Source organism: Mus caroli, unplaced genomic scaffold, assembly GCF_978045245.1.
Source record: "Mus caroli unplaced genomic scaffold, Mus_caroli_1 scaffold_20, whole genome shotgun sequence".
NCBI lineage: Eukaryota > Metazoa > Chordata > Mammalia > Rodentia > Muridae > Mus > Mus caroli.
Genome location: NW_028227275.1, coordinates 31044804 through 31069775, shown reverse-complemented (window position 1 = coordinate 31069775; position 24972 = coordinate 31044804). Strand labels below are relative to the sequence as shown.

At 42.6% G+C, this 24972-nt stretch overlaps 1 protein-coding gene across 2 annotated transcripts in view; it reads left to right on the top strand.

Moving 5' to 3' along the window:
* Nucleotides 1-1487: 1487 nt before the first annotated feature.
* Il33 (interleukin 33) overlaps nucleotides 1488-24972 on the top strand; it is a 36724-nt gene continuing 13239 nt past the window's right edge. The window contains exon 1 of one of the 2 annotated variants that reach the window (XM_029472819.2): nucleotides 1488-1550. The gene's annotated coding sequence lies outside the window, so the exon portion shown is untranslated. Of the gene's footprint in view, nucleotides 1551-22841; nucleotides 22968-24972 lie in introns of those variants that run through there. The other variant, XM_021152029.3, reaches the window with a different exon arrangement.

Here is a 24972-nt window from a genome sequence, read left to right as displayed (position 1 = left end):
ATTCCTGTTCCTCTCTTAAGATACACCGCCCTCCACTTGCCACCATACGGTGCGCAATCCTCCGAGTCCATCCAGTCTGGTTCTGGCTGCCTGTTTCTAGGGATCTGTTTCTGGTGCTGCTTAGTGGCTAAGAGGAAGGAGCATTGGTCCTTTGGAAAGGGCAAGGAAATTGGCTCTGTTTGAACTCCACATCGGTCTCGCTGCAATGAAGTTTCTATAAAAGAAGGCAAACACTACTTCTCCCTAGAAGCATGTCTTTATTATTTTTTTTTTCTTCAAGCTACCTTGTTTGCTCTATGTGGGAACCACAGATTTTTATTGTCCTGGTGGTGACTTTACGTCATATGAAGTAAGCACCTTAGTCTGGTTCTCCTAAAGGATTTTTGTTTCTTATTTTCTCATGTGGACCCTTCAAACCACTAGTGTTTCCTTTCCTTTATCATCATCATCATCATCAATCATTTAGTAGGTAAACTGCTCTGTGGTCAGAGTAGGGAGGCAGGTCAGCTATGTTGAGGTACATGGAGCTCTGAGAGTTTCTATCTGTAGATAAGCTCCCTATTTCTGATGTGCCACAGGGAACGATTTTATTATAAAGGAATTTGAAAGAAAAAAAAAAGTGGTATCGAAAGATGGCCTAGTCGGCCATCAATGGAAAGAGAGGCCCATTGGACTTGCAAACTTTATATGCCCCAATATAGGGGAATGCCAGGGCCAAAAGAATGGGAATGGGTGGGTAGGGAAGTGGGGGGCGCTATGGGGGACTTTTGGGATAGTATTGGAAATGTAATTGAGGAAAATATGTAATAAAAATATTAAAATAAATAAATAAATAAAAAAAAATACTTACATTTTCAAAAAAAAAAAAAAAAAGTGACATCTTCATGAAGGTTGTAAAATAAGCCAGGGGTGAAAGTGAAATAGAAAACCAGAAGACTGTCCATAAAGGAATGCTGAAGGTCCGACTTGGGAGTTTAACTTACCATGAGCCCAACTGTGAAGGCGAGGGGCAGAAGCGCTGGGACATGAAGATGGGGGAGGGCTGTATGTGAGCTAATTCTGCTATGAGTCTGGGAGGAGAGGGGCCACAAAATCCATCATTTGGAAGTTAAAATTTATAACCAAGACAGAGGAGGAGAACAGGTGCGCTGACCAGCCCTGTCAGGTGTCAACAGGTGGCAGCTCCAGCCCTGGAGGCTAAGGCAAGAAGATCATGAATTAAGAGGCCAGCCGAGACTACATAGCAAGACCTCATCCCTCACCACCACTCACCCCAACACACATAGAAAATCAAGATATAAAGGAAAGATAGAGGGGAGGCATAAATCAGAGTCTTAGATGTTTACAGAACGATAACAGTAACATTGACAGGAATGCTATTAGCTTATTGCAAAGAAGTGAGAAAAGTTGGCCCCGATCCTGCCTCCCACAGCTCTCTTCCTAGACTGTTTGGTTCTCTGCCAAGTTCTGAGGAATAAAAAGCCCGAGGCGCTCTGCACAGAAGAGAAACTGCAGCTACAGAAGGGAGAAATCACGGCAGAATCATCGAGGTAAGACTGAGACCAAAACCGAGGGAAATATCTAGTGGGTTTTGTAAAGAAAAAAAATCTTAGGACCTGTGGAGCGCCCCTCCCTTCTTATTTCTGAGAAATAAATCACTAGGCTGGTTTGTTGTCGTTGCTACTAACTCATCATGGCATTTGCTTTCATCTGGGTGATGTTTAAAATTATTAAAAAATTGCATGATATAGGCAGTTGTTAGCCTTTAAATCCCCATTCATGGCAGTGAAACTTTACAAAGCAAGATGGTAATCCAACTTCCTCCTTTAATGCTTAGCAACTCTCTGCAAGTGGCTGTCAGTAAAAGGAGGGACACAGAAAAAACTGAGAACAGAGCATTTCTGGAAAAAATAAGGAATCAACTGTCTAAATGGGTAAAAAATTTTAAAACTCATCAATTGAGATTCTATTCACTCGAGAAACTTTCTTCTGAAGGCTGCTGGTCCTTTATGCTCCTGGCAATTTTTCTTCCTCATAGTTTCCTCTTCTCAATGAAGGTTGAGTGGTTCTCAACCTTCCTAATGCTGTGGCTCTTCAATAGTCCTTCATGCTCTGGTGATCCTCGACCATAAAATTATTCCATTGCTACTTCATAACCGAAATTTTTGCCACTGTTATGAGTGGTAATGTAAACATCTGATATGCAGGATATCTGATATGCAGGATATCTGATATGCAGGATATCTGATATAAATCCCTGTGATTCCCAAAGGGGTCTCCATCTACTGATTGAGACCCACTACTCTAACTGCATGCATGTGCTTCAGATATTTTAGTAAAGAACACAGCATGAAATACCTTATACTGTGGTCACGCAGGAGCCAGAGACTGCATGTGGCTGTCTGTCTTCCCAGTCTGCTTTCCACCTGTGTCTGCTTCAAGTCATCTTTGCTTGCTACTGTGGTCCACCACTGGGTCCAGCATCCTGGAAAACTGTTTTTCACTTTTGTCTTTCAAATCCTTGTTGCTCCTCTTCTGATTTCCTCCCGGATGACACACAGCTCTGTGTTCCAAACCTCTCAGCATCCTCTGATTTCTCAGAGTTAGGGGCCCCTGAGTCTTGTCACACAGGAAGACTTTCCTTAAACAGTTAAGCACTCCCGCGAGTAGCTTGCACTGTTGCCCGCCCGCCTGGCTCAAGTTTCACATTTTCTCCGTTCTTCTCTGAGAGGTTCTGGGATCTCCCATGCAACTGTGAGCAGCAGTAACTTCTGACTTCCTCTGGCACTTAGATGCTATTTCTTTGGATCACTGTTAACAGTGTGTACTTCACATTTACAGAGAAAATAATTCCATGGTGAGCTTTAACTTTCATGTATGGGTCGAGATAGGGTGGGAGTAGATAAAAAGGTGACAGATTAGGATTGCTACTCCGGGGTCTGCCAAGGAACACAGGAAAAGAACTTCGTGGGCAGCTTCTGGGAATGGGAGTATTGTTAATGCTCTATCCATAAATTAAATCACTGGAAGGAAACATCACAGAAACACAGTGCTGGGAAGGAATAAATATGTGCCCGGGAACATTTATGCTAAGGAAGTCTGATAATGTGTTTTCTGTCTTGTGTTTTACATGAGTCTGACTTTGCCAAAAATCAATGCATTGTAACAGTTGACACTTTTGCAAACATTGTACGTACAAGGTTGGGGGACAGACTTCCCCCTTTGAGTCTCAATGTGCAGAAGGGACAGTTAGATACTGCAAGATCAAATATGAACTCCTCAAACAGTAGAACTGTAATCCTGTGGAGCAATGAAAACAGATGGTTGGGTCAAAGGCTTCAGGGTCGTGGTAGGATCTCTTATCTCGGTGTTTCCTTACTGTTTCTCAGGTGTCGATGTCTGGGTGCAAAAGGAATTTGTTGTTGTTGTTGTTGTTTTATGGTGCTGTGACTCAAACCCAAGGCTTTGGACACACTAGATAAACATGCTACCACTGAACTGTCTCTCCAGGCTGCAACAGGCACTTCTAAGGGAACAGTCCTTACAGGGCAGGCAGACCTCTGGATGAGAGGAGACCAAAGGGCATGGGGAGTTTGGGGAACATTTCCCTTGCTGCTGACTCCTGACAATACTGCTTTTGCCACCCGTAAATTATACCCTCGAGGGGCTTTTTTTCTTTTCATTTAGAGGAAACACATGATTTAGTGCAATAGACAAAAAAAAAACAAAAAAAAAAAACAGGTTTTAGTGGCAGCTTCAAATCCATTATCTAGCTATTATTTATCAACTATGCGAATCTGTATCTTACCCAACATTCCTGAGCCTGATTTTTGCCCCCTCTTGTATGAAATGTGACACAAAACTATCAAATAAACAATCATTAAAACCCTACTCAAGAGAAGGTCTGTGACTGACTCCACAAGTCGGAAGTGACTGTCGGAGGTTACGGCTACTGAACGTGAGATGTTCATCTCCAGTGATCCTGTTCTTGCCACCCCCGTGACACAAATGTTACCGTCTCCATTTGTGAGACCAAGAAAGTGAAATTCAGAAAGGTTGTTCCTATCATAATAAGTGGTAGAGTTGATACATTTCCAGTCAGGGATTAAAATCCAAGGCTCAGTTTCGTTAAGAAACAAGAGAAGACAAAGAAGCAAGCAAACTTCTAACCCAATGTCATTAATGTCTTTATGCCTCTCTGAGAAGAAACACTTTTGATTCAAACTTCCCGTCATTTTCAAATGCAAACTATTAGTGAGAAGACACCATACTCCTCCACTTCTTTGGCCAGGGCTGATCCCACTGTTACCTCAGTGAGAGATTCCCACCAGCTACTGCCTCTTCTCTGTTTCTCTCATGATTGCTGTTGCTATGAACAAGAAGGACCCACCCACAAACTTGGCTAGGTGCTTGACTGGTTATGTCTAATTCCCTTCCACTTTGAACACCTCATAAATCAAATGAATTTTTAAAAAAAAAAAATTCCTTAGCAGTTTGAGTCCATCTGAGAATGCAATAATAATAAAAATAAATTCCATCAGAAGAATGTTTTGCTCATCAATTCCCGGAGTCCTAATAGAGACGTGATGTCTCGGGGAGGAGTTTAACCAACCTTCACTGCTGTGTAAGGCTATTCTGCTCATCTCAACCACAGTTACCTTGCTGGCTTGTGAATGACAGATACTTAAGAGATTATATTTAGTCAGGTTATATTTTCCTTAGCTCACTTATCTGTGTGCGTGCACTCATGGGCACCTGTGTGTGCCTGGGCATGTGCATAAATGTGTTGGTCACAGGACAGCTCTATAGAGTCTTTTCTCTCCTTCCACCTTATTGAACTGGGCTCTTTGGATTTGCACAGTAAATGCTTTAACCAGCTGAGCTTTCTTGACAGCTCCCTATCTCTTTCCCCAGTTAAAGAAAGTTTTGGGTTTTTGAGACAAGACCGTGTAACCCAGGTTAGCCTGGAACCCCTCAGGCTAGCCTTGAACTCATGACAATCCTCCAGCCACAGCCTCCCAAATGCTAGTATAACAAGTAGGCTTGACAACCACACAGGGTTCTTCTCCCACCCACCCCCAACCCCCACCACCACCACCACCAATATGGGAAGATGAGCTTTTAGCTGCTTTTTTTCTCTTGGAGCTTATCCCAATCAAACAGGGACTTCCTCGGCTATGAATGTGTTAGTTCAGGTCTCTCCTTTCTCGGTTGTATCTTCTGTTATCTTCTATGCACCAACCATATTCAAAAATATTTTGTAGCTAGTTGTGGTGGAGCATGACTATCATCAAAGCACTGGAGAGACAGAGGCAGGCAGGTCTCTGTGCGTTCTTCCCAGGTCTATATAGAAAGCAAGTTCTAGGCCAGCCAGGACTCCATGAGAGCCTGCCTGCCTCAAAACAAAAGCAAATCCACTTTGAGGAAGGCACATATTTTTTTCTTCACTGACCTAAGAGCATGTTTTGTGAATACAAACATACCTGTCATTATGTAGTAGACATTTAATATGATAAACTGGGTGCTTTTAATTTTTTTTTGTATTCTCTTCTCATATATTACATCCCAACCAGTTCCCCCTCCATCCCTTCCTCCCAGTCTTTCCCCCATCCGCACCTACCCTTTCCTCCAGATCCATTCTGTCTCCTCATCCCCTCAGAGAAGAGCAGGCTTCCCAGGGACATCAATCAAACTGCATAAAAAAAGCTATAAGAGCAGGCACATACCATCCCATCAAGGTTCGACAAAGCAGTCCAGTAGGACGAAAGGGGTCCCACAATACTTGGCAAAGAGTCGGGGACAGTCCCTGCTCCCACTGTGAGGATTTCCACAGGAATGTGGCCAAGCAACTCAGTCATAACATACATGCAGAGGACCTAGGTCAGACCCTTGCAGGTTCCCTGATTTCTGCAAGTTAAACTGGGTGCTCTCAACTGCAAGGAATACAAACAGCTTAAGGGAGTGTCACTCTTAGGATGTGACATCAAGCTTGTGATCTGGACATTTGACTATTATCTCCTTCATTATATCAAGTGGAAGACGCCTCCTTGGTATCAGACCCATGAGAGCAGACTCGGAGACAGAAGCATTAAAGCTATTGGTATTCTGATAACAACAGGGTGAATCTCTTTGGTGTGATCTTTGAGAAGAGGGGGACTTAACAGTCCTTTCCATTCGGTAGTTTCGAATGGAACCCGGTTCTCACAGTTACTAAGTCAGGAAGACTCAGCCTGCTATCGGCCCCATTTAAAGAGCCAAGGCAGGGATTCAGCTAATGGCTGCTGCCACATAATAAGTTTGCCCCACAATGTTGGTGAATCTTCAGCCCTCTGAATGGTACTTCTGTTAACGTGTAATACATAATCATTAGACAGCAGAATGAAATATCCAAGGTATGGATTGATGCTTGGTTGGCTGAGCTCCACGGCTTGGAACTCTCATTATCTCTGCGTGGAAAGCCCCTCTGCCCTGAACTTTCAAACTTCTCATCATCAGCTAATATTACTCAGTGCATGATGCTGTTAGTCTCACCTCTGAGAAGACCAGTGCTCAACAGTCTTTGTAACTTAATGTTTTTACTTCAGCCCAATTTCTGGTAACCCTAACCGAGACCACCAGGAATCCTATGCAAAAACAATAAAAACAGGAAGTAAGGGGGCAGCTGGAGACGCTCTCATGAGGTGGAATGATTGGAAGCAAGAACAACCAGCCTTACAGCTGAACATCAGCATTGGGAGGGACTCTTGTTTTGGCCTTTGGTGTGCCTGCCAGCTGGCTTGGGAAGGTGTCATTGTGAAACACGGAGCTTTTAACTGCCTGCTCTACAGCCTGAGTGTTTCTGTCACCCTCCAATGTGGACATCACAAACACTTGAGAAAAGCTCAAACTAAAAGCTGCACTAGGAGTGACTGTAGCCTTTGTACAAGGGAGAGCTTTATGCCATATGGATATACTTAAATTAACTTTCTAACAAAGGTGACATGAAGTAGTATTTTAATTGGAAAACATTGTGTAGCTGCTTTGTCTTCTGAGTGCCACTGTGGACTTACAGTTTTACTATTGTTTTGGCTTTACTATTGTTTTGGCTAAGTCATTAGCTATCCTTTTGAGTCAAATTGACACAGATGACAACTTGATCTGCTTAATTTTTAAAGTGCTAATGCTGTGCTCTTATTTATTATTATTATCATCATCATTATTATTTTGGTTTTTTTTTAAGACAGGGCTTATTTGTATAGCCTTGGCTGTTCTATAACTAGCTCTGTAGCCCAGGCTGGCCTCAGACTTACAGAGATCCGCCTGCCTCTGCCTCCTGAGTGCTGGGATTAAAGGTGTGCACCACCAACACCTGGCTGTTTTTTTTAAAGATACATTTAGTTTGAGCTCTGAGTGTCTGCCTGCCTGTGTATATGTGTGCTGTGTGTATGCCTTCTGCCAGTGGAGGCCTGAAGAGGGCACCAGTCCCTTGGAACTAGAGTCTAAGATGGATGTGACATGCCATGTAGTGGCTGTGAGTCAAACTCAGGTCCTCTGCAAGAGCAACCGGTGCTCTGAACCACTGAGCCACGTCTCCTGCCCTTCATGTTGGTTTTATTTACAGGCTTTCTTTTAACTTGGGAGTAATATTAGCTCCTGGAGCAGATAGGGGTCTGTTTAATAGCTTAGTGTATGAACTAAAGGGTCAACTGATGTTTTTAAATTTTAAAACATTGGCTGCATTGAGAAGAACATGTGTGTGTGTATGAATGTGTGTGTGTGTGTGTGTGTGTGTGTGTGTGTGTGTGTGTGTGTGTAAATACTGAAATTTAAAAAAAAAAAAAAAAAGGTAAAATGATTCTGCCACTCATATAAAAAAGGATACCGGGACCTGTGTGATGAGCCCATGACATGTGGGAAAGTTCCTCCCACATTCCTGACAACCTATCCCAACTGCTGGAACCCACATAAAGGGGTGGATGTGGTGGTTACAGTCTGTAATCCTAGCAGTCCTAGAGCAAGATGGGAAACAGAGACAGGAGAGCCAGCCACAGGTTTGTTTATACAGCACAGTAGTAGAAACAAGAAAGACCCTGCCTCAGAAACATGGTGGGAAGAACTGACTCCCTAAACTGTCCTCTGACCTTCAAAAGTACACCATGGCACAGACAGACAATAGGAAGAAGGAGAAGAAGGAGAAGGAGAAAGAGGAGGAGGAGAAGGAGAAGAAGGAGAAGAAGCATTTTAAATAAAATGTTTCTAATATTTTAAAAAAATTCTTCTGTGCAATTATTTTAAAATAGTCTCTCCCCAGCCAGGCAGTGGTGGCGCACACCTTTAATCCCAGCACTCGGGAAGCAGAGGCAGGCGGATTTCTGAGTTCGAGGCCAGCCTGGTCTACAAAGTGAGTTCCAGGACAGCCAGGGATACACAGAGAAACCCTGTCTCGAAAAACAAAAACAAAATACAACAACGAAAAAGCCTCTCCCCATCCCCAGAGGAAGTAAGTTTTGTATTTATCCTCCCTTTTTTCTTTTATGGTTATATAAGAGTTGATTTTCAAAGTCTTTTTTGGCTGAGAGGGAAGGTTGTTGCTATAAAACCTAGGCTGCCCTTGGACTCAGGATCCTCCTGACTCAGTGTTGGGACTATAGACACCACTTTTTCTAGCTCAAGGTCTTGAAAACTCATTTTGGCATTATCTGTTCATCTATAATTACTGATGCTTGATTCATATACCTGTGATATCCATAATCATTTTTATGTAAACATAGATATACTTTTTTTTTTTTGCTAAATATGCCAATGTGGTGTTTTACTGTCTCATGAGAACAACGTGATATCCCCTACCGTGTGTGTGTGTGTGTGTGTGTGTGTGTGTGTGTGTGTGTGTGGTATATGTACTCCTGTGGGGGGAGTACACGCACGTGGGACCCAGGGGTGTCCAGCTCCACCACTCCCTGACTAATCCCCTGACGTGAGGTAAGCCATTCAACCTAGTGTCAGGCTGGCAACCAACAAGCCCAAGGGAACCTCCCGACTCTGTTTCCCATGGCGATAAAGTTGCAGGCACGCATGGCCTCACCTGATGTTTTATGTGGCTGCTGGGATTCAGGCTCAGGTCCTCATGAGTTTGCACAATGGGATTCTCCCCCTCTGAGCCCCATTTTCAGCTTTTTAAAAGACTTTACGTCCATCTTGAGAAAGAGGGATGAAGCCGTTGAAAGTCGCTCCCAGGACTCTGTCTTCGCCTAACAGACACCTCAGCCACCGCTTTAACATGGCTTGTGGTTCTTTAGGGACTGGCAACTTTGTGTGTAATCAGAAGCTCACCCTCTCTCTAACGAGGAATAGGAATTTGGCTTTCCCATCCCCTAACTGATAATCCCCTTAATTTAAAATTTATTCTCAGGTTTCTTAATCCTTATTAACTAAATAACAATTCTTAAGGATTATCTTATTTCTTATTATTACTGCTAACCCAGAAAACTGTGAGTGTAGAATCCATGTATCCCTGAGTAGAATCCACTGATTCCCTTAGCAGCAGCAGCAGCAACAACAACAACAACAACAAAAGCTGGTATCTTATTAATTTGTAACAAATATACTGAATATGGCACAAAACTGAACAAACTGTATAGTTTTTAATGAACTGTCATGAACTACACATACCTATTTAATTATATAAACAAATCAGAAGACCTCTGAACCCAAGAAACATCGGAATTTACCCCTCTAGTGATCCATCTCAAAGGTAACATGATTCCTAAGGTCCTCTGTGCATAACGATGCTTTCTGCAATGGCAGAGAAGATCAGTAGTCCCAGGAGACTATAGTGCCACCATGACACAGGGGCCATCTTGCTTTGCGTAGCCACACCCTGTAAGGGTCGCAAAATGATGTATTTCTCAGCATGGGTCCCCATCGGCAAGCAATGCGTGACTGTGTTATACGTGGAGTTTTGGCTGACCAAGAATCTGTGTCCCGCCTCCTGCCTTTCCCTCAGGATCGTGTGTTTAGCATACAGCTTTGTTGCTTGTCAGGGTAGCAGAAGCTTTTTTTTTTTTTTAAGATTTATTTATTATTATATCTAAGTACACCGTAACTGTCTTCGGATGCACCAGAAGAGGGCGTCAGATCTCATTACGGATGGTTGTGAGCCACCATGTGGTTTCTGGGATTTGAACTCAGGACCTTCGGAAGAGCAGTCAGTGCTCTTAACCACTGAGCCATTGTGGTCTCCCTTCCCCCATCTGCTTGAACCTGCTTGCTCAAGGGTGGAGCTTCCTGCTCATTCGTCCTGCCACGCCTACTGCTGAACCCTGTCGCTTTGCTGCTTGGAGGAGGCACACACGTGTTTGTCCTGCTACTGGACCCTGAGTTACTTGGCAGGAAATCGGGTTCCCTCCCCCTTCCTTTATAACTGAGTGTCTGGAAATAGTAAAATTGAGCTTTGATCAGAATCTTGTCTTAGCTTCATTCCCTTCTCTCGCCGCCTAGCCCCTCTTCTCTTCCAGGTTTCCAAAATGCCTTTCCAGGCTAGAACCCAGGCTGTGATCTGCTGGCCGGACACAACAAGCCATCTCATCGCTGATTAGAACTCCCCTAAATACGCACCTCTACTTATCTATTACAGCTTGGATGGACATGTGTGCTATTCCCCCGCTTAGAGTGTATAATGGGCTCGGAACCGTCCTTAGTGCCTTCTGGTGAACACTTTTGTGCCTTGGTACTGAGTCTCATACCTTCCAGGCAAACTTGTGGGACAAAGATGTCATTTGTTGGGCTTTGGTGGGAAATGCCACATTGTTTTCCATAGAGGTCATAGAATTCTACCAGTCATGCAGGAAATTTCAAGATCCACCCTAAACTTGTCAGTGCTTCTGGAATGTTTCTCTCTCTCCTGACATCCTGATACCTTGTCTAGAAACTTGTTCTGCCAGTTTGATGAAATGTCATTCATTTGCATCTTTCTCCCCCTCTCCAGACTTGCGTTAAACACACTTTAGGAAAAAGTTTGGGAACAGAGGCCCTCCTCAGCCATGTCCTAGTTACAAAGCAACGTTTGTTAATAGTTCTCATATCGCACTTGTGTCTCAGAGGGAAAAACAATGGATCCAAAGCACATTTGAAACATTCTGCTGCTGGGTGGGCTGTCATGGGGTTTTAATCCCAGCACTTGAGAGGTAGAGACAGGTGGGCTGAAAGTCAACCTGGGCTACATAGTGAGATTCTGTCATAATCCCTTGCTCAAATGCTCTGCTGTAGCAGTGTTTGTTTGTTTGTTTGTTTGTCTGTCTGTTTGTTGTTTTAATCCCACAGTGGTTGGGGGTGGGGCACAAAGAACAACAAATTTTTAGACTTTGAAGATAGTTGCATTAAGGAAATTTAGTTAGGCTATTGTTGGGCCATTACAAATTAATTATAATATACCCCACTAATTTTCTTAGTTAACTTGCAAGCACTTTATTAAACAGTAGTGAAACACACACACTTACATCAGAATAACATATAGATTTCTTTTGAGATAATGTCTCCACTCTTTGACCCATACTGGCCTGGAACTCACTATGTAGCCCAGGCCAGTCTTAAACTTGTGGCAGTCCTCTTGCCTCAGCCTCCTGAGTACTGAGGTTATAAGTGTGAACTAACCTGCCAGGCTTGAAAACACAGAAACTAGCATGCATGTATTTGTGCGTGTATGCGTGCATGTGTGTGTGTGTGTGTGTGTGTATGTGTGTGTGTGTGTGTGTGTGTGTTTATAATTAAATGGTGTTGGTACATCTCCATGACTGCAATTTTGCTATTGTATCTATTGCTTTGAGCTTCCTTCTTTGGGTATTAAATATTAAAGTCTAGAATCTACTTCCCTCATTTCTACAAACACATGCTTCACTCTTTCAGAAACTCCCCTTGTTAGTCCTCAATGTTTTCTAAGGTTGCCTCTAAATGAAGTTTACAGTGCGTAGGGTCTATTGTGCACCAAGAACGGAGTTGGGCATACTGCCTCTAAATATAAACCTGTGGTATCTGGGAAAAAACAAACTTCCTTTTAGTGTTTTGTGTATCTGAGAAATTCAAACAAGCCTGCTCCTTTATGAGGGTAGTAATTTAAAGACAGTGTACTTTACTTTGAGGCTCAACCCCCAAATCCAACATACTGCAGTCTGGAAAATCTCATACTTCCCTTAAAAAATAAACAGCAAACCAGCTGATGAAATTCAGGGCCTTGCCAGAAAAGTTATTCTAGCTATTATCAGGATCTGTGCACACTGCGGAAACCATCTAAAGCTTTGGTATCTAGGTACCCTTTCCAGGCTCGCATTAGCCAGCAAATTTTCTTCCTCAGTTAAGCAATCTATTTTGACAGAATTGCTGCCAGTTGTAGTCCTTCTCAAACCTGGCAGAATATTAGGCAAGAACTAAAAAATCACTTATCATGCATGCATATAATATTTTCTCCTCATGAATGAGCAGAGTGATATATTTTGAGGTTACCATTCCTTCTTCTTGGACACTGTCTTCCTTTGTGGGTCTTCAGCGTTTCAGACACATTTAAGCCACAGCGGTTCTAAAGGGAGCGGAAGTAAAACAAACTGGATTTCCCCTACCCCAGTTGAGTGACCTGATTAATTCAAAAGCCATGCTATGGGTTGGCATCTCTTCCCTTGTATATTTCTTGGCAACGCCTTTGTATACACCGTGCTTTCTCCTACCTGTCCTCTGCTGCCTTCCACACGATGTTGTGCCGAACGTTCTGTGACTCAGCACGTGTCTACAACCTGCCCCTTCTACCCTCGTACCTTCTTCTACACTATAAGGTGAAAAATAAGACTCCGTTCCCTCCCACCATGCAACAGAGCGAACAGATGGGCAGGGTCTTCCCAGAGAAAGACTCACTACCTACGTAGTCAGTTATTTAACCCCATACAGGAAACAAGAACAGCCAAGACAAACAAACCCCTCATAGGCTACACCATAATTGTCCTCACATTTCCTTTCTTCTCTGCTGTTTAACGTGTTAAAGAAATACCAGGAGAATACGAGCATGATATACACGACAACTGCCCTGTGAGCTGAAACACCCGAGTCCTGGTCCTGGGTCCAACCGACTCCAGCTCACTATGTCACATGCCTTATCATTAAAATAAGGTGTTTGGGACGATTGCTGCAGTGTCAGGGGGACTTCGTAGATGCCAGAGGTACTTCTTTGACTATCTGGTGCTAGCTTTAAGATCCTGGGGCTAGTGTTAGCCATAATCACCCACCCAGAAGCCTATGCTAAACTTTGGGGTTTTGTTCACCTACAGCTTTTCTCTGTCTTCAGAAACTGACATTAAAATCTCCTTTTAAAAGGTCCATCTGTTTCACAAGTAATAAATCAAGACGTGGAGTCCTTCCTTCCACCTTCTCACTCCTGCCTGAGATCCTTTGGTATCTTTGGATCTGAGAACTGACATTTTTGTTGTTGTTGTTTGTTTGTTTGTTTTTTCAAGACAGGGTTTCTCTGTATAGCCCTGGCTGTCCTGGAACTCACTTTGTAGACCAGGCTGGCCTTGAACTCAGAAATCCACCTGCCTCTGCCTCCCAAGTGCTGGGATTAAAGGTGTGCACCACCACCGCCCTGCCGAGAACTGGCGTCTTTAAAAAGTTCTTTAAGACTCAGCCAGCGTGTATATCTTCAGTACTGCTCCTTCAGACACACAGTAGACTGTCCCATTCTGTGCTCCAAACTATCTACCTCATTCACGTTTCCATCTCTTTGTGTCTGTGGATTGTATCGGAACGAAGGCTTTTACACACTTCCCAGGTCATGGACTTGATCCACCTGTGTCAAATCTGCTGCTTAGCTGATACACTCAGTGTTCGTTTTAATACTACTACGTTTTCAAGGTCTCAAATTCATATTTTTTTATTTCTTTGCTTGATAAACAGATTAAAAAATCAGTTGTTTCACATTCCTCTCCAGATTGTTCCACTGAATGGATTCTTTGTGGCTGGTCTCTGCTTCTGCTTCTTTTCTCTGTGGGCTCCCGCCACCAACCTCAGAACTCGTATTTACTTTATAAAATCGGACTATAAACTATCCGTTTGCCCTGAAGCCTCTCCCAAGGAATAGCTGGTGGTTTTCAGCCCAGCTATCATCTTTAAGATCTGTGTTTGCTGTTCCCATTGGTTTTAAGATACTGTTGTATTAAAACTGCTTTATATTTCAGTTTCTAGGGCAGAGTTTTAGAAGCACAGAGGCACTGTGCTGTCAGCACACACATTTGTCAGAGGACAAGTGACTCTCAGAGGGGTGTGGCTGAGACAGGCTTCCTAGCTGCCCCTTCTGTGTTTCTGGTTTATCCATTTCAGTCCTTCCTGTGTTCTGACTGCAGCCCCCAGGGAGCTCAGTTTCAGAATCTCCACCGTGGGCCACGTTTCTGAGCCACATCCCCCAACTGTGGCACTTCGTGTAACTTTCTATTTTTCTCTGGGGCAGAAAAGACGGTTTTAGAAGAAAACTGATCTTGCCTGCTGGCCATTGTTCTGGGGACTACAGTGCAGACTAACCTCAAATCGGAGATCCTCTGCCTCCATCTCCCAAGTACTGGGATTACTGGTGTGTACCACCACATGCAACCTTTGATTCTTTCTCTCTCTTAAAGGCTTTTATTTTTATTCTATGTGTATGAATGTTTTATTTACATGTATATTACCACATACGTTCCTGGTGCCTCTGGATGACAGAAGAGTGTCAGGTCCTCAGGAACTGAAGTTACTGGAAGTTGTGGGCCAACATGTGGCTGCTGGGAACTGGCCTAGGTCTTCTCCAAAAGCAGCATGCGCTCGCTCGTATCTGCTGAGCCATCCCCCAGGCCTGATCATTCCTTTTAATGTTTTAATTTCATCATTGTCATCAGGAAGGTTTCCATGGTAACTAATCCACCCTTAGGCTGGAAACAATTTTTGCCTAACTGAATTTATAATGACCAAACATGACTTTAAACCTAGAAATTATGCATTTATCAATAAACCAACCATTTTGCCTTTTGTTTATGCAATGGGGTTCTACGAAATGTTACTTTTTTTTTTTTTTTTTTTTTTTTAGGAAATACTTTTTTGACTTGAAATGTTCTGAGAGTTCCCCCTCTAACCACAGCACGTAGATTTCTCTTTATGACACTGTAAAACCTGCTCTCTACAGAGATCGCACCCCAGGGTGTCTGAAGTCTTGATTATGATTCTCACTCACAGGGCCTAATGATCCAGATTGCACTGATCTAATGCCACATTTGCAAACTCCCAGTTGTGTTTTCTCAGCAGAGCAAACCTTCGATACCTAGGGAGTTGTAATCTCAGGATGGAGAGGAAGTTTGCTGGGCTGTGAGGGAAGCAATAGATCTGGAACGTAACAGGATTAGATCTCCCCACCCATTTCCTTAAAGTGTTTGCTTGAGCTTTTAGACATTGTACCTTGGGTAAATTCCTTACATATCTGTGCTCCATTTTCTTCATCTGGGTATGACCGAACATAGTACCACCCTGGCAAGATTGCCGTGGTGACCAAGTTAATTATATAAAGTACGGTACTTGGCACACAATACTTAATCAAGTGTGAATTATATATATATATATATATATATATATATGTAACTATATAAAACACTTAATGCAGCACAAACTAGTCACATGGTGCTTATTCAAGTGTCAAACATATTAAATGTATTTTATTACATTTATTAATATATTAATATGTAATAAATTAATATGTTTACAATATATTAAATGTATAATGTAAATTTCAAAAATGCATCCCTGGTTGGGAATAGAAAAAAGAGAAATTGAAACAAACACTTTATTTCTATTTGATATTTCATATTTATTTTGAATTTCTATAAAAGTCATTTATGTATTTACTTACTAAGTTTTACTTAAAAACCTATTCTACATGTAGGAGAAAAATTTGTTTTGCCCTTCAGAGTTAAACTAAAGCCAAAGGTCTATGTGTTAAGCACATCCTTCTCGAGGTTACACGCACCTTTCCTCTAGCGCTAATAGTTCTGAATACATAAAAGCAAAACGAAACAGCAAACACAACTGTGGGCTCGCCTGTGCACGGGAGCTAACAGTGGACAGAGGGGACCAGGATGGCATCCTAGGAGTGAGCAAGGAGTAGGTGCAAATGCAGGTACCCAAGGGGGACTCTGGGAGACAGGAGACACCATGAAGGACACATACACTCGCCTTGCTTTTAAGACAGGAAACCTGATAGAACAGTGAAAGGTCCAAGAAGTGGGGGTGGGGATATGCGGTATGGGAATCCTGAGCCTAGGATCCTAGGATCAGGAAGCCAGTTTATCTTTTTCAAAATCACACCGGACTTAATGCACACACATCAGGGACATTCAAAACACGTGTAAGTATAGAGTAGGTTTTGAGAGGAAGTCAGGAAATAAAAGGATGCCCTGAACTGAATAAATTGAATGGTCAACCTAAGATTGGAGAGCATGGCCCAGCTGGAAGGTCAGCTACTCTACTTTAGGAAGCGTCACCACCCAAGAACAAGAAGACAGGAGTCCCATTAGGCTAAGATATATAAAATTATCACTCTGTAGGCCACAGATAGAGGTGGTGTCTCACATATCTTCAGTGGGTGATGCTTACCTTACCTAGTTCGTGGAGATTTTGCAAGCGCTGATCCAAACTACAGGATATGTACTAAATGCCTGCTATCTATAGTTGCCTGGAAAGCGAAGCTGAAGCCAGCACAGCCCTCATTCACGATGAGGGAGCAGGTCAACGAAAGGGACAGAGAAACAGTTGGGAGTGATAAGCAACGGAGTCACCTTAGCTGTGGGACATTAGGGAAATAAACATTAGGATTACACTCCAAGGGTCAAAATGAAACATTTTCCAGCATCACTGGCAAGGACAAATGAGCCAGGCTCTGCAGGTGTGGAAGCAGGTGGGCACGGATGAGTGACAGACACCTGTGTCCTAGGACGTAAAAGGTACAGGGTGTGGAGGGAGATGATAGAGGCTGATGGGGAGGGCACTATATCCAAAGAAGTAACAGCAAAGCAGAGCAGAGAATCACAGATAATAAAAGCTGGGGCTGGAGAGAAGGCTCGTGCTTAAAAGCACCTGGTGTGCTTCCTGAGGACCCAAATTGGGTCCCTAGGATCTATGTGAGGGAGCTCACGTCTAATACCCTCTTCTGGTCTCCTTGGGCAAAAACAGGTGTGTGTGTGTGTGTGTGTGTGTGTGTGTGAATTAATTTTTAATAATTAAAAAACAATACTAAGTGCCTCTCATTTTAAAGGCTTAAAGAAAATCTTTCCAGTAATAACACGGTCCTCACCCTCTTCTGGAGGGTGATCTGTCTAGACTCATTGCTTTGCCAGCTTTCTCCAGGGAGCATGTCCTTTTCCAGGGAGAGGGAAATTTCAGAGCAGTGGGAGGAAGGAAAGAGAAAGTAGCTCAGCTCCGAGGAGGAGGAGGGAGCTTTCACTACAGCTTTCCCTTCCCTTATTCCAGCCTCCGCCTGAAAGGAAGTGAAACCCAAGAGGGCACAGAGTCGGTGTAAGAGACCCACTGTGCATCAGCATTGTCCTGTGATGAAGTCACGCAGCCGTCTTAGAAAGCTTAGCCATCGACTATCAGCTAAGACCATGTGATGGTTTCAACTTGATATAACTTACAATGGCTGGAAAAAAGAGCCTAACCGAGGGGTTGTGTGCAGCGGGCCACACTGTACTTTGGCTTTGGGGGATGGTCTTAGTTGGTTAATGGATGTGGAGGGATCTAGCCCACTGTGAGTGCCACAGTTAATTCCCTGGTGGGGAGGAGGAGGCTCCTGAGCAGTATAGGAATGGAAAAACTGAGCTGAATGCAAACAAGCCAGCACTGCGATGAGATGTGAACAGCTGTTGAAAGTTCCTGTCTTGACTTCCCTCACGGGGCTATATAACCTGAAATTATGAACTTAAGTAAAACCATCCTTTTCCCAAGTTGCTTTTTTGTTGGAGTATTTTATCACAGCTGTAGAAATAAAACGAAAGCAGATCATTTAGGGGCACTGCCTCTCTCTATGCACTAGCAATATGTCTTTGAGATCCTATCACGGACTCATGAATCCTCTCATGTCAGGCCATAAAGGCTTGACACAATCGCAAACTGGAACTTGAGGCCCTGGGATCCAACATCATCCCATCCTAGCAACGTCCCCCATGCCTTCAGGGAAAGAGCTTGTCATCAGATCTGGCTTTACTTACAATTATCAGTGCAGCCCTTGCCAGACCATCCCTCTGGCAAGAGGTGAGCGACTGTTTAAGCCGCTAACAGGGAGATGACCGTATGCAAATAGCTAGTGAAAAGGCCCCAGGCTCACATAAGATGGATAGCCAAAGCTGTGCAGCTGTAGTCGCCTCACGGACACTGTCCTCACTCAGGAGTGTCCTAATGGCTACAGATGACTCAGCAGTTAAGAGCGCATGCTGTTCTTGTGAAGGACATGGGTTTAGCTGCCAGAACCCACATCTGGCAACTCACAACCACTGGTAAATCCAGTTCCAGGGATCTGAGACCCTCTTTAGCCTGTGTAGGCAACACTCACACACATGCATGGTGTGCATAAATGCACACAGGCACATACAGTGCACATACATTTTTTAGAAACTATATATATATATTATATATTGTTTTATTTTATTTTTTAAAGACTCTGACCTATTGTAAACTCCCCGCTCACCCTTCTTCTTGGCCTTCAGATGTTTCTTGTATAGCAGCCATAGTTTTTTAAAAAGGGAAAGGCCGGGACCCAAAGCTCAGTGAGTAGGGTGTTTGCTTAGCATGAGCAAAGTCCTGGGTTCTAGGCACGATGGAGATAGAGTCAAGAGAGTCAGAAGACCCAGACTGAATCACTGAGGTTAGGTACAGTGGGTAAAGGTGCCTCCTGCTAAATCTTGTAAGTTTGATGCTTGGAACCCGGGTAGTAAAAGAGAGCAGCCGTCCCTGCAAGTTGTCCTATGATATTCATGGCCCGTGACTAACAAATAAATGTAATTTTAAAAATTACACTGTCCTCTACACAGTAACTTGTATCAAGGTCTGGGATATGTGAATTTTCATCTAGAAGAGGAGGAGGAGGGAAGGAAAGAAAAGAGAAAGGGAAGGGAGGAAGGGGCAGAGGGAGGGAGGGAGGGAGGTAAGAAAGAGAAATGAAAAAAAAAAAAAAGGTCAAATCACATCCATATTGCTTAAAGCCTTTTCTTTGGCTCCTTCTGTCTTTTAAGTTGAGTCTAGGCGGGGCTGGTGAGATGGCTCAGTAGGTAAGAGCACCCGACTGCTCTTCTGAAGGTCCGAAGTTCAAATCCCAGCAACCACATGGTGGCTCACAACCATCTGTAATGAGATCTGACTCCCTCTTCTGGAGTGTCTGAAGACAGCTACAGTGTACTTACATATAATAAAAATAAATAAATCTAAAAAAAAAAAATGTTGAGGCTAGGCTACTTCCTTTGGCTTCTTGAGCCCAATCAAACATGCCTCCTGCTCTCTACCATCTCTAACCCCATCTACTATGTTCCTGACAGCCTATTGGGGTTCAACCAGGCTCACCCGTTCTTTAAGCAGATTATGCCCATCTTGAACTGAACCCTTACCCCGGAGTGTTCTTTGCACAGAAGGCGTTTCTGCCCCACCCCCAGATTCCTTGCACTTTGTGGAAGGACCTTTGACATTAAGTTGGGACTGCCCTTCCTCAGCACCAGCTCCGTTCTGGGTTCCTGACGTCAGTGTTCGGGAAGATTGTATTTGCCTGAATATTACTTATCAGCCGCCTGCCAGTGTCGAGTAAGCTTCAGAAGGCAGGATTTTGACTGGTTCACCACTGCCTTCCCAGCACCTAGCCTAGCAGCAAACTGTTTGACTCATTGGTGTCATCATTAGACAGCCCTCGGTACACAGACCCAAGTCTATCACTGCTATGACCTCAAGAGACCTCAGAGAAGTTAGATTTCCTTGTAATGATTTCCAAACCACTTAATTACTTTCTCTAGGGTCAGAGGTTGACTTTCCTCTTTTCGATATTATCTAACTTTTCCAAGTTGCTTCACAAAGTTTTCAAAGAATCTCACTGAGGAAAGAAAAGTCAGTAGCCAAACCGACATTCTGGTGGCATATCAACAGCTCTGATCAGGGAAGAGAATTGCCTGACACCTAGGAGGACAGGGGTGTCTCGATAAAGGACTTGCTGCTTGACCAGATGTAGAAAATACACCAAACTGAAAAGAAAATCTTCACGTGGTATCCCATGGGCTCATGCTGATGGACGTCCCCGACCTAAAATGCCATTTCAGTATTCATTTAATGTAACTTCCTAAAGGCCAAAGAGGCCGCCATACACATTAGTACTTTGGAGAAGATGACAGCTCACACTTTTTGCGTTTGAGACTTGGAACTATGGCGTTTCTCATGCTGACACACAAGAGCTTTGTGAAGTGTGTGGATGGCCCACATTCAACCTTATACATGGTGTACTGGTCCCTCAAACGTGACCCCAGCTCTTTTCTCACCATATTTTATCTGGAATATTTTAATTGGTCGTCAAACTGGTCTTCTTTACTCTCTTTTTCTTTGGATGGCACATGACAGAGTCAGAAAATCACGCCCACAAAGCATAGTGAATGTTTAACACGTTAAAAGCTTCTGCTATCAGCCAAGCATGGTGGTATATGCACTTTAATCTCGGCACTTGGAGGCAGAGGTAGATGAATCAGTCCCTGTGAGTTCAAGGCCAGCCTAGTCTACATGGAGAATTCCAGGCCAGCCAGGGCTACATAGTGAAACCCTTGCTTCAAAAAAATAAAATAAATAAATTTTAGAAGTTTCTCAATATCAGTGTTCCTTATTCTATTCGCAGGCCTCTGCATACTGCTCCCAACATAAACACTAAAGCTTGACTTTGTCTAAACTGGATTGCAAACATAATTGGAACAAGCAATTGAAAAACAATAGCATACATACATATATATGCATATATATAAAAGTATGTATATATACATATACAATCTACATATGTATATATACATACTTCTATATATACATATATTATGTTTTATATGTAGATATATATGTGTGTATACATATATAGTATGTAGATGTGTATATGTGTGTGTGTGTATATTATATATATATATATATATAATATATATATATATTGAGGCTGGTCTCAAAATCACAAAGATATTGACTTCTGCTTCCAAGGTGCAGGGATTAAAAGTGTGTGTTACCATACCTCACCACAACTTACATTTCTATGCTAACAGTAATCATGAATCAATCAAAAATCCAAGTATAAAATGTTAAATAATGAGCCAGGCATTGGTGGCGCACGCCTTTAATCCCAGCACATGGGAGGCAGAGGCAGGCAGATTTCTGAGTTCTAGACCAGCCTGCTCTACAGAATGAGTTCCAGGACAGGCAGTGCTACACAGAGAAACCCTGTCTTGAAAAACCAACCAACCAAAAAAAAATGTTAAATAATAAATATTAGAAAATAGCATAAGCAAATCTTCTTTTAGTCATAGATGCAGAAGATATCCTAAGTTGAGACACAAGCCCCGCAATTTTAAAATGAAAGTACTGAATATTTCCATATGATATTTAGAAATTAGATATTTCCACACAAAATTTATAAATTAAAATTTCGTTTAAAAATCCAATAAATAGGACCAAGGGACAATGTTTCAATAAACATTGCTGACGGGGTTACTTTCTTAACTTAAAGACTGTATCTCATTATTGTGATAAAATTCCTGGTAGAAGCAACGTAAGAAGATAGGGAAGATAGGGTTCATTGCAGCTCTCAGGTCAGGTGGTACAGCCCGCCACGGCTGAGAATGCACGGCAGCAGGAATTCTGATATAGCTGGTCACATGGTAGCCTCACCCAGCAAACAGAAAGCTATGAAAGCTGGTGTTCAGTTCACCTTCTCCTTTTTATTCAGCCCAAGACCCTAACACTCAGAGTAGTGTCCACAAAATATTTCTATTCTTTAGAAAGATAAGTGTCAAAGGTGACAAAATCTATTGCCACCTCAGGGTGGAGAGGGGAGAATGGGAGCAGGGGCGGGGAAACTCACGCAGACTGTTGACCAACTACAACATAGACTTTTGGATGTCACATGGAAATAACTATTAAATCATGAGGTGCATGCACCTCTTGATCCAGAGGTGAATTGCACTATTATAAATTAATGTTAGCAAGGAACTTGGACATTTTCTAAGAATTGTGCACATGTACCACCCCCCTGAGCTGGAATACTAATGTTAAGGGAACAGAAAGGAGAAGCCTAGAAAGAGCCCAGTGTTAAGCACGAAGGGACTGGTTTATTTTAACTTATAAGGTTGAAAGCAGAAAACACTCAGGATCCAGGGTTCATTTTAGAGAATGGAAAACGCTGGCTCCCGAAGCATTTGCAGTAGGATTCCGCTTTCCAATTAGAAACAGATACATGTGTGACATAGCCCCATCGAGGAAAGAAAAAACTTGAGAGCATAGATACTTTCTAGACATCTACATATTTTCTAAGGGCACACATATATCCTTTTTACAGTCAAAAAAATATTTACCTGAAAAAAAGAACAAACAAACAAAAAAACAACTTTCTCCAGAAAAGGTGATCTGATCTTAGATATCCTATATTCCAGAAAAGGCATCACTGAACATCTGTTTTAAAGATTACATTTAAAAGCCAGTAATGAAGTATATCTCTGAAAGGACGGCTCTGTTGGGAATCTGTCTCCAGGGAACAGCTACACACCCACACATTCCATTCAGATCGCTCCATTTGCATAACTTTATTCATCAGCTTCTGTCACCAAAGTTGTTTAATCTGAGCTACCATATAAATAGAACTGAAGCGCGACTGCCTTAGCTCTCCACCAGGGCTCACTGCAGGAAAGTACAGCATTCAAGACCAGCTATTTCCTGTCTCTAGTGAGGTGAGTGCCATGCCAATCTACAGGAACGTTTGCTCTGCTTCTGAGGGGGAACCAATAGTAGCGGCTATCAGCTCTCAAGTGATTCTGATATAAAGAGAGAAAAGACTTGCTCCTGGAGAAAGTGGCTTGTTTATCAGAATGGGATTTGAAACCAGTTCTGCATTATACTTTTAGTTTTGCAATTCTGATAAAGATGCTGACATTCTTGGTCGATGTGTCTGTCCTTAATGCTCATTCCTTAATCTCTTATCTGTTCAACCATGCAGGCTAGTAGTCCTTTAGAGCAAAGTTCTTCTACATGAGTTTGCTCAAGCTCGTCCAAGGGAGGACGAAAGGGAAGGGAAGGTTAGGAGATCAAATAATTACTGAAGATAGAGAAAGGCAAAGGCAGGCAGGGCGTCTCAGTGAGGGGCTGCTGGTATTGTTATTATGTTAACATGCATGAACTCTTAAGTCTCCAAGAAGAGAGGCTATTGACTGCAACACACAGGTTTATTTAAAAGGCAATTTTAATGACTAGAAAAACATTGTTTCTAGGACACATGCACCCTTGGGTGAAAGAGAAAACAGAAATCAGCACTGTTTCTGAAGCTCAGCAGCTCAGCACTCGCAGTGTGCAAGGGACCTCAAATCCTCCTGGTACAGGCAGGCTATTATTATTTACACTGTTTCCTGCCCAACTGAAAATCTGACCTTTATATGGTTAGCTATTACTCCACACAGAAGGCTTAAAAATTAACTATTCTGTAAAAGTTATAACTCTGCTTTAAAGGAAATTATTTATTCTGAGCCAGCAAGGATGACTGACCATTGTGGCTTAGTAGTATGCATTCAAGTTACCCTAAATGATACATTCCTAAGTGAAAGCCATTACATTAAGGTTTTCAGGCAAAGAATAAAGGCCATTATACACCAATATATTCAATAACTGCATTAGTCATGACACGTTCGACACACAGAAGGCACAAAAAAGGGAGGAAATGTCTCTTGGAGGTTTTGAATGCTTGCAGCTTCTTAGCTTGGTGCTAAGCATGAACAGCCCATTCTGAGAGCATCAAATCAGATGCCATTATTAAAAGAAATGGCTGTTTACACAAAAAGTCTAAGACAGCCAGAGATAAAGTTTGGCTCTTGATCAATTGACCAACGATCAATTGACCAATGATCAAGACAATGACAATAGTTTACTCAGTGAACGAGAAGAGTGCATGGGATTAACACAGCCTCAGCTTCTTCAGGGAACTCTGCCTTATGTTAGTTAACATCTTCCGAAATTTATGATTACTATTTCAAGAATATTAATATTTCAAGAAGCTGGCCATTTGCTTTGAGTATAAGAAGGGCTGAATGTTTGAAACAAGATACCAAGTTCTAATCCACCCCTCTCCCACCCCCCAGTCCCCACCCCGCACCTCCTCAAAGTTGTTAACTGATGCAGTTGTTGGATGTATTGGCATATGGTTGCCTTTGTTCTTTGCCTGAAAGCCTTCATGCGACTGCTTTCCACCTAGGAGTGCATTGTTTAGGGAAACTTGAATCAATGCTACTAAGCCATGACCAGCTATCATTCGCTGGCTCAGAATCAATGGTTCCCTTCAAAGCAGAGTTGTAACTTTTATAGAGTAGTTAATTTTTAATCCTTTTTGAACAAGAGAGAGAGAGAGAGGATGATAATGGAGGGAGAGAGAAGAGATAACATTTTTAGTTTCATTGGGGGGGTGTACAGGATAAGCGATAAGTTCTACTTTCATTCTACACGTGGGTATCCAGCTCTCCCAGTTTAAAAAAAAAATTTAAGGCTATATTTTTCTGATGTGTTTTCGATGCCGCTAGCAAGAATTAGACGGTTCTATTGGTCTGAGTATGACATAATTATATTTTAATTTTTAAAAAAATGTAAGAGAAAATAGAGAATGGGTTAAGGTTGAAACAGTATGGGGAAGATAACGAGATTTAAAACTCAAATGTAAAAGAAGTAGATAAAATTAGACAGAAGAGGGATAAA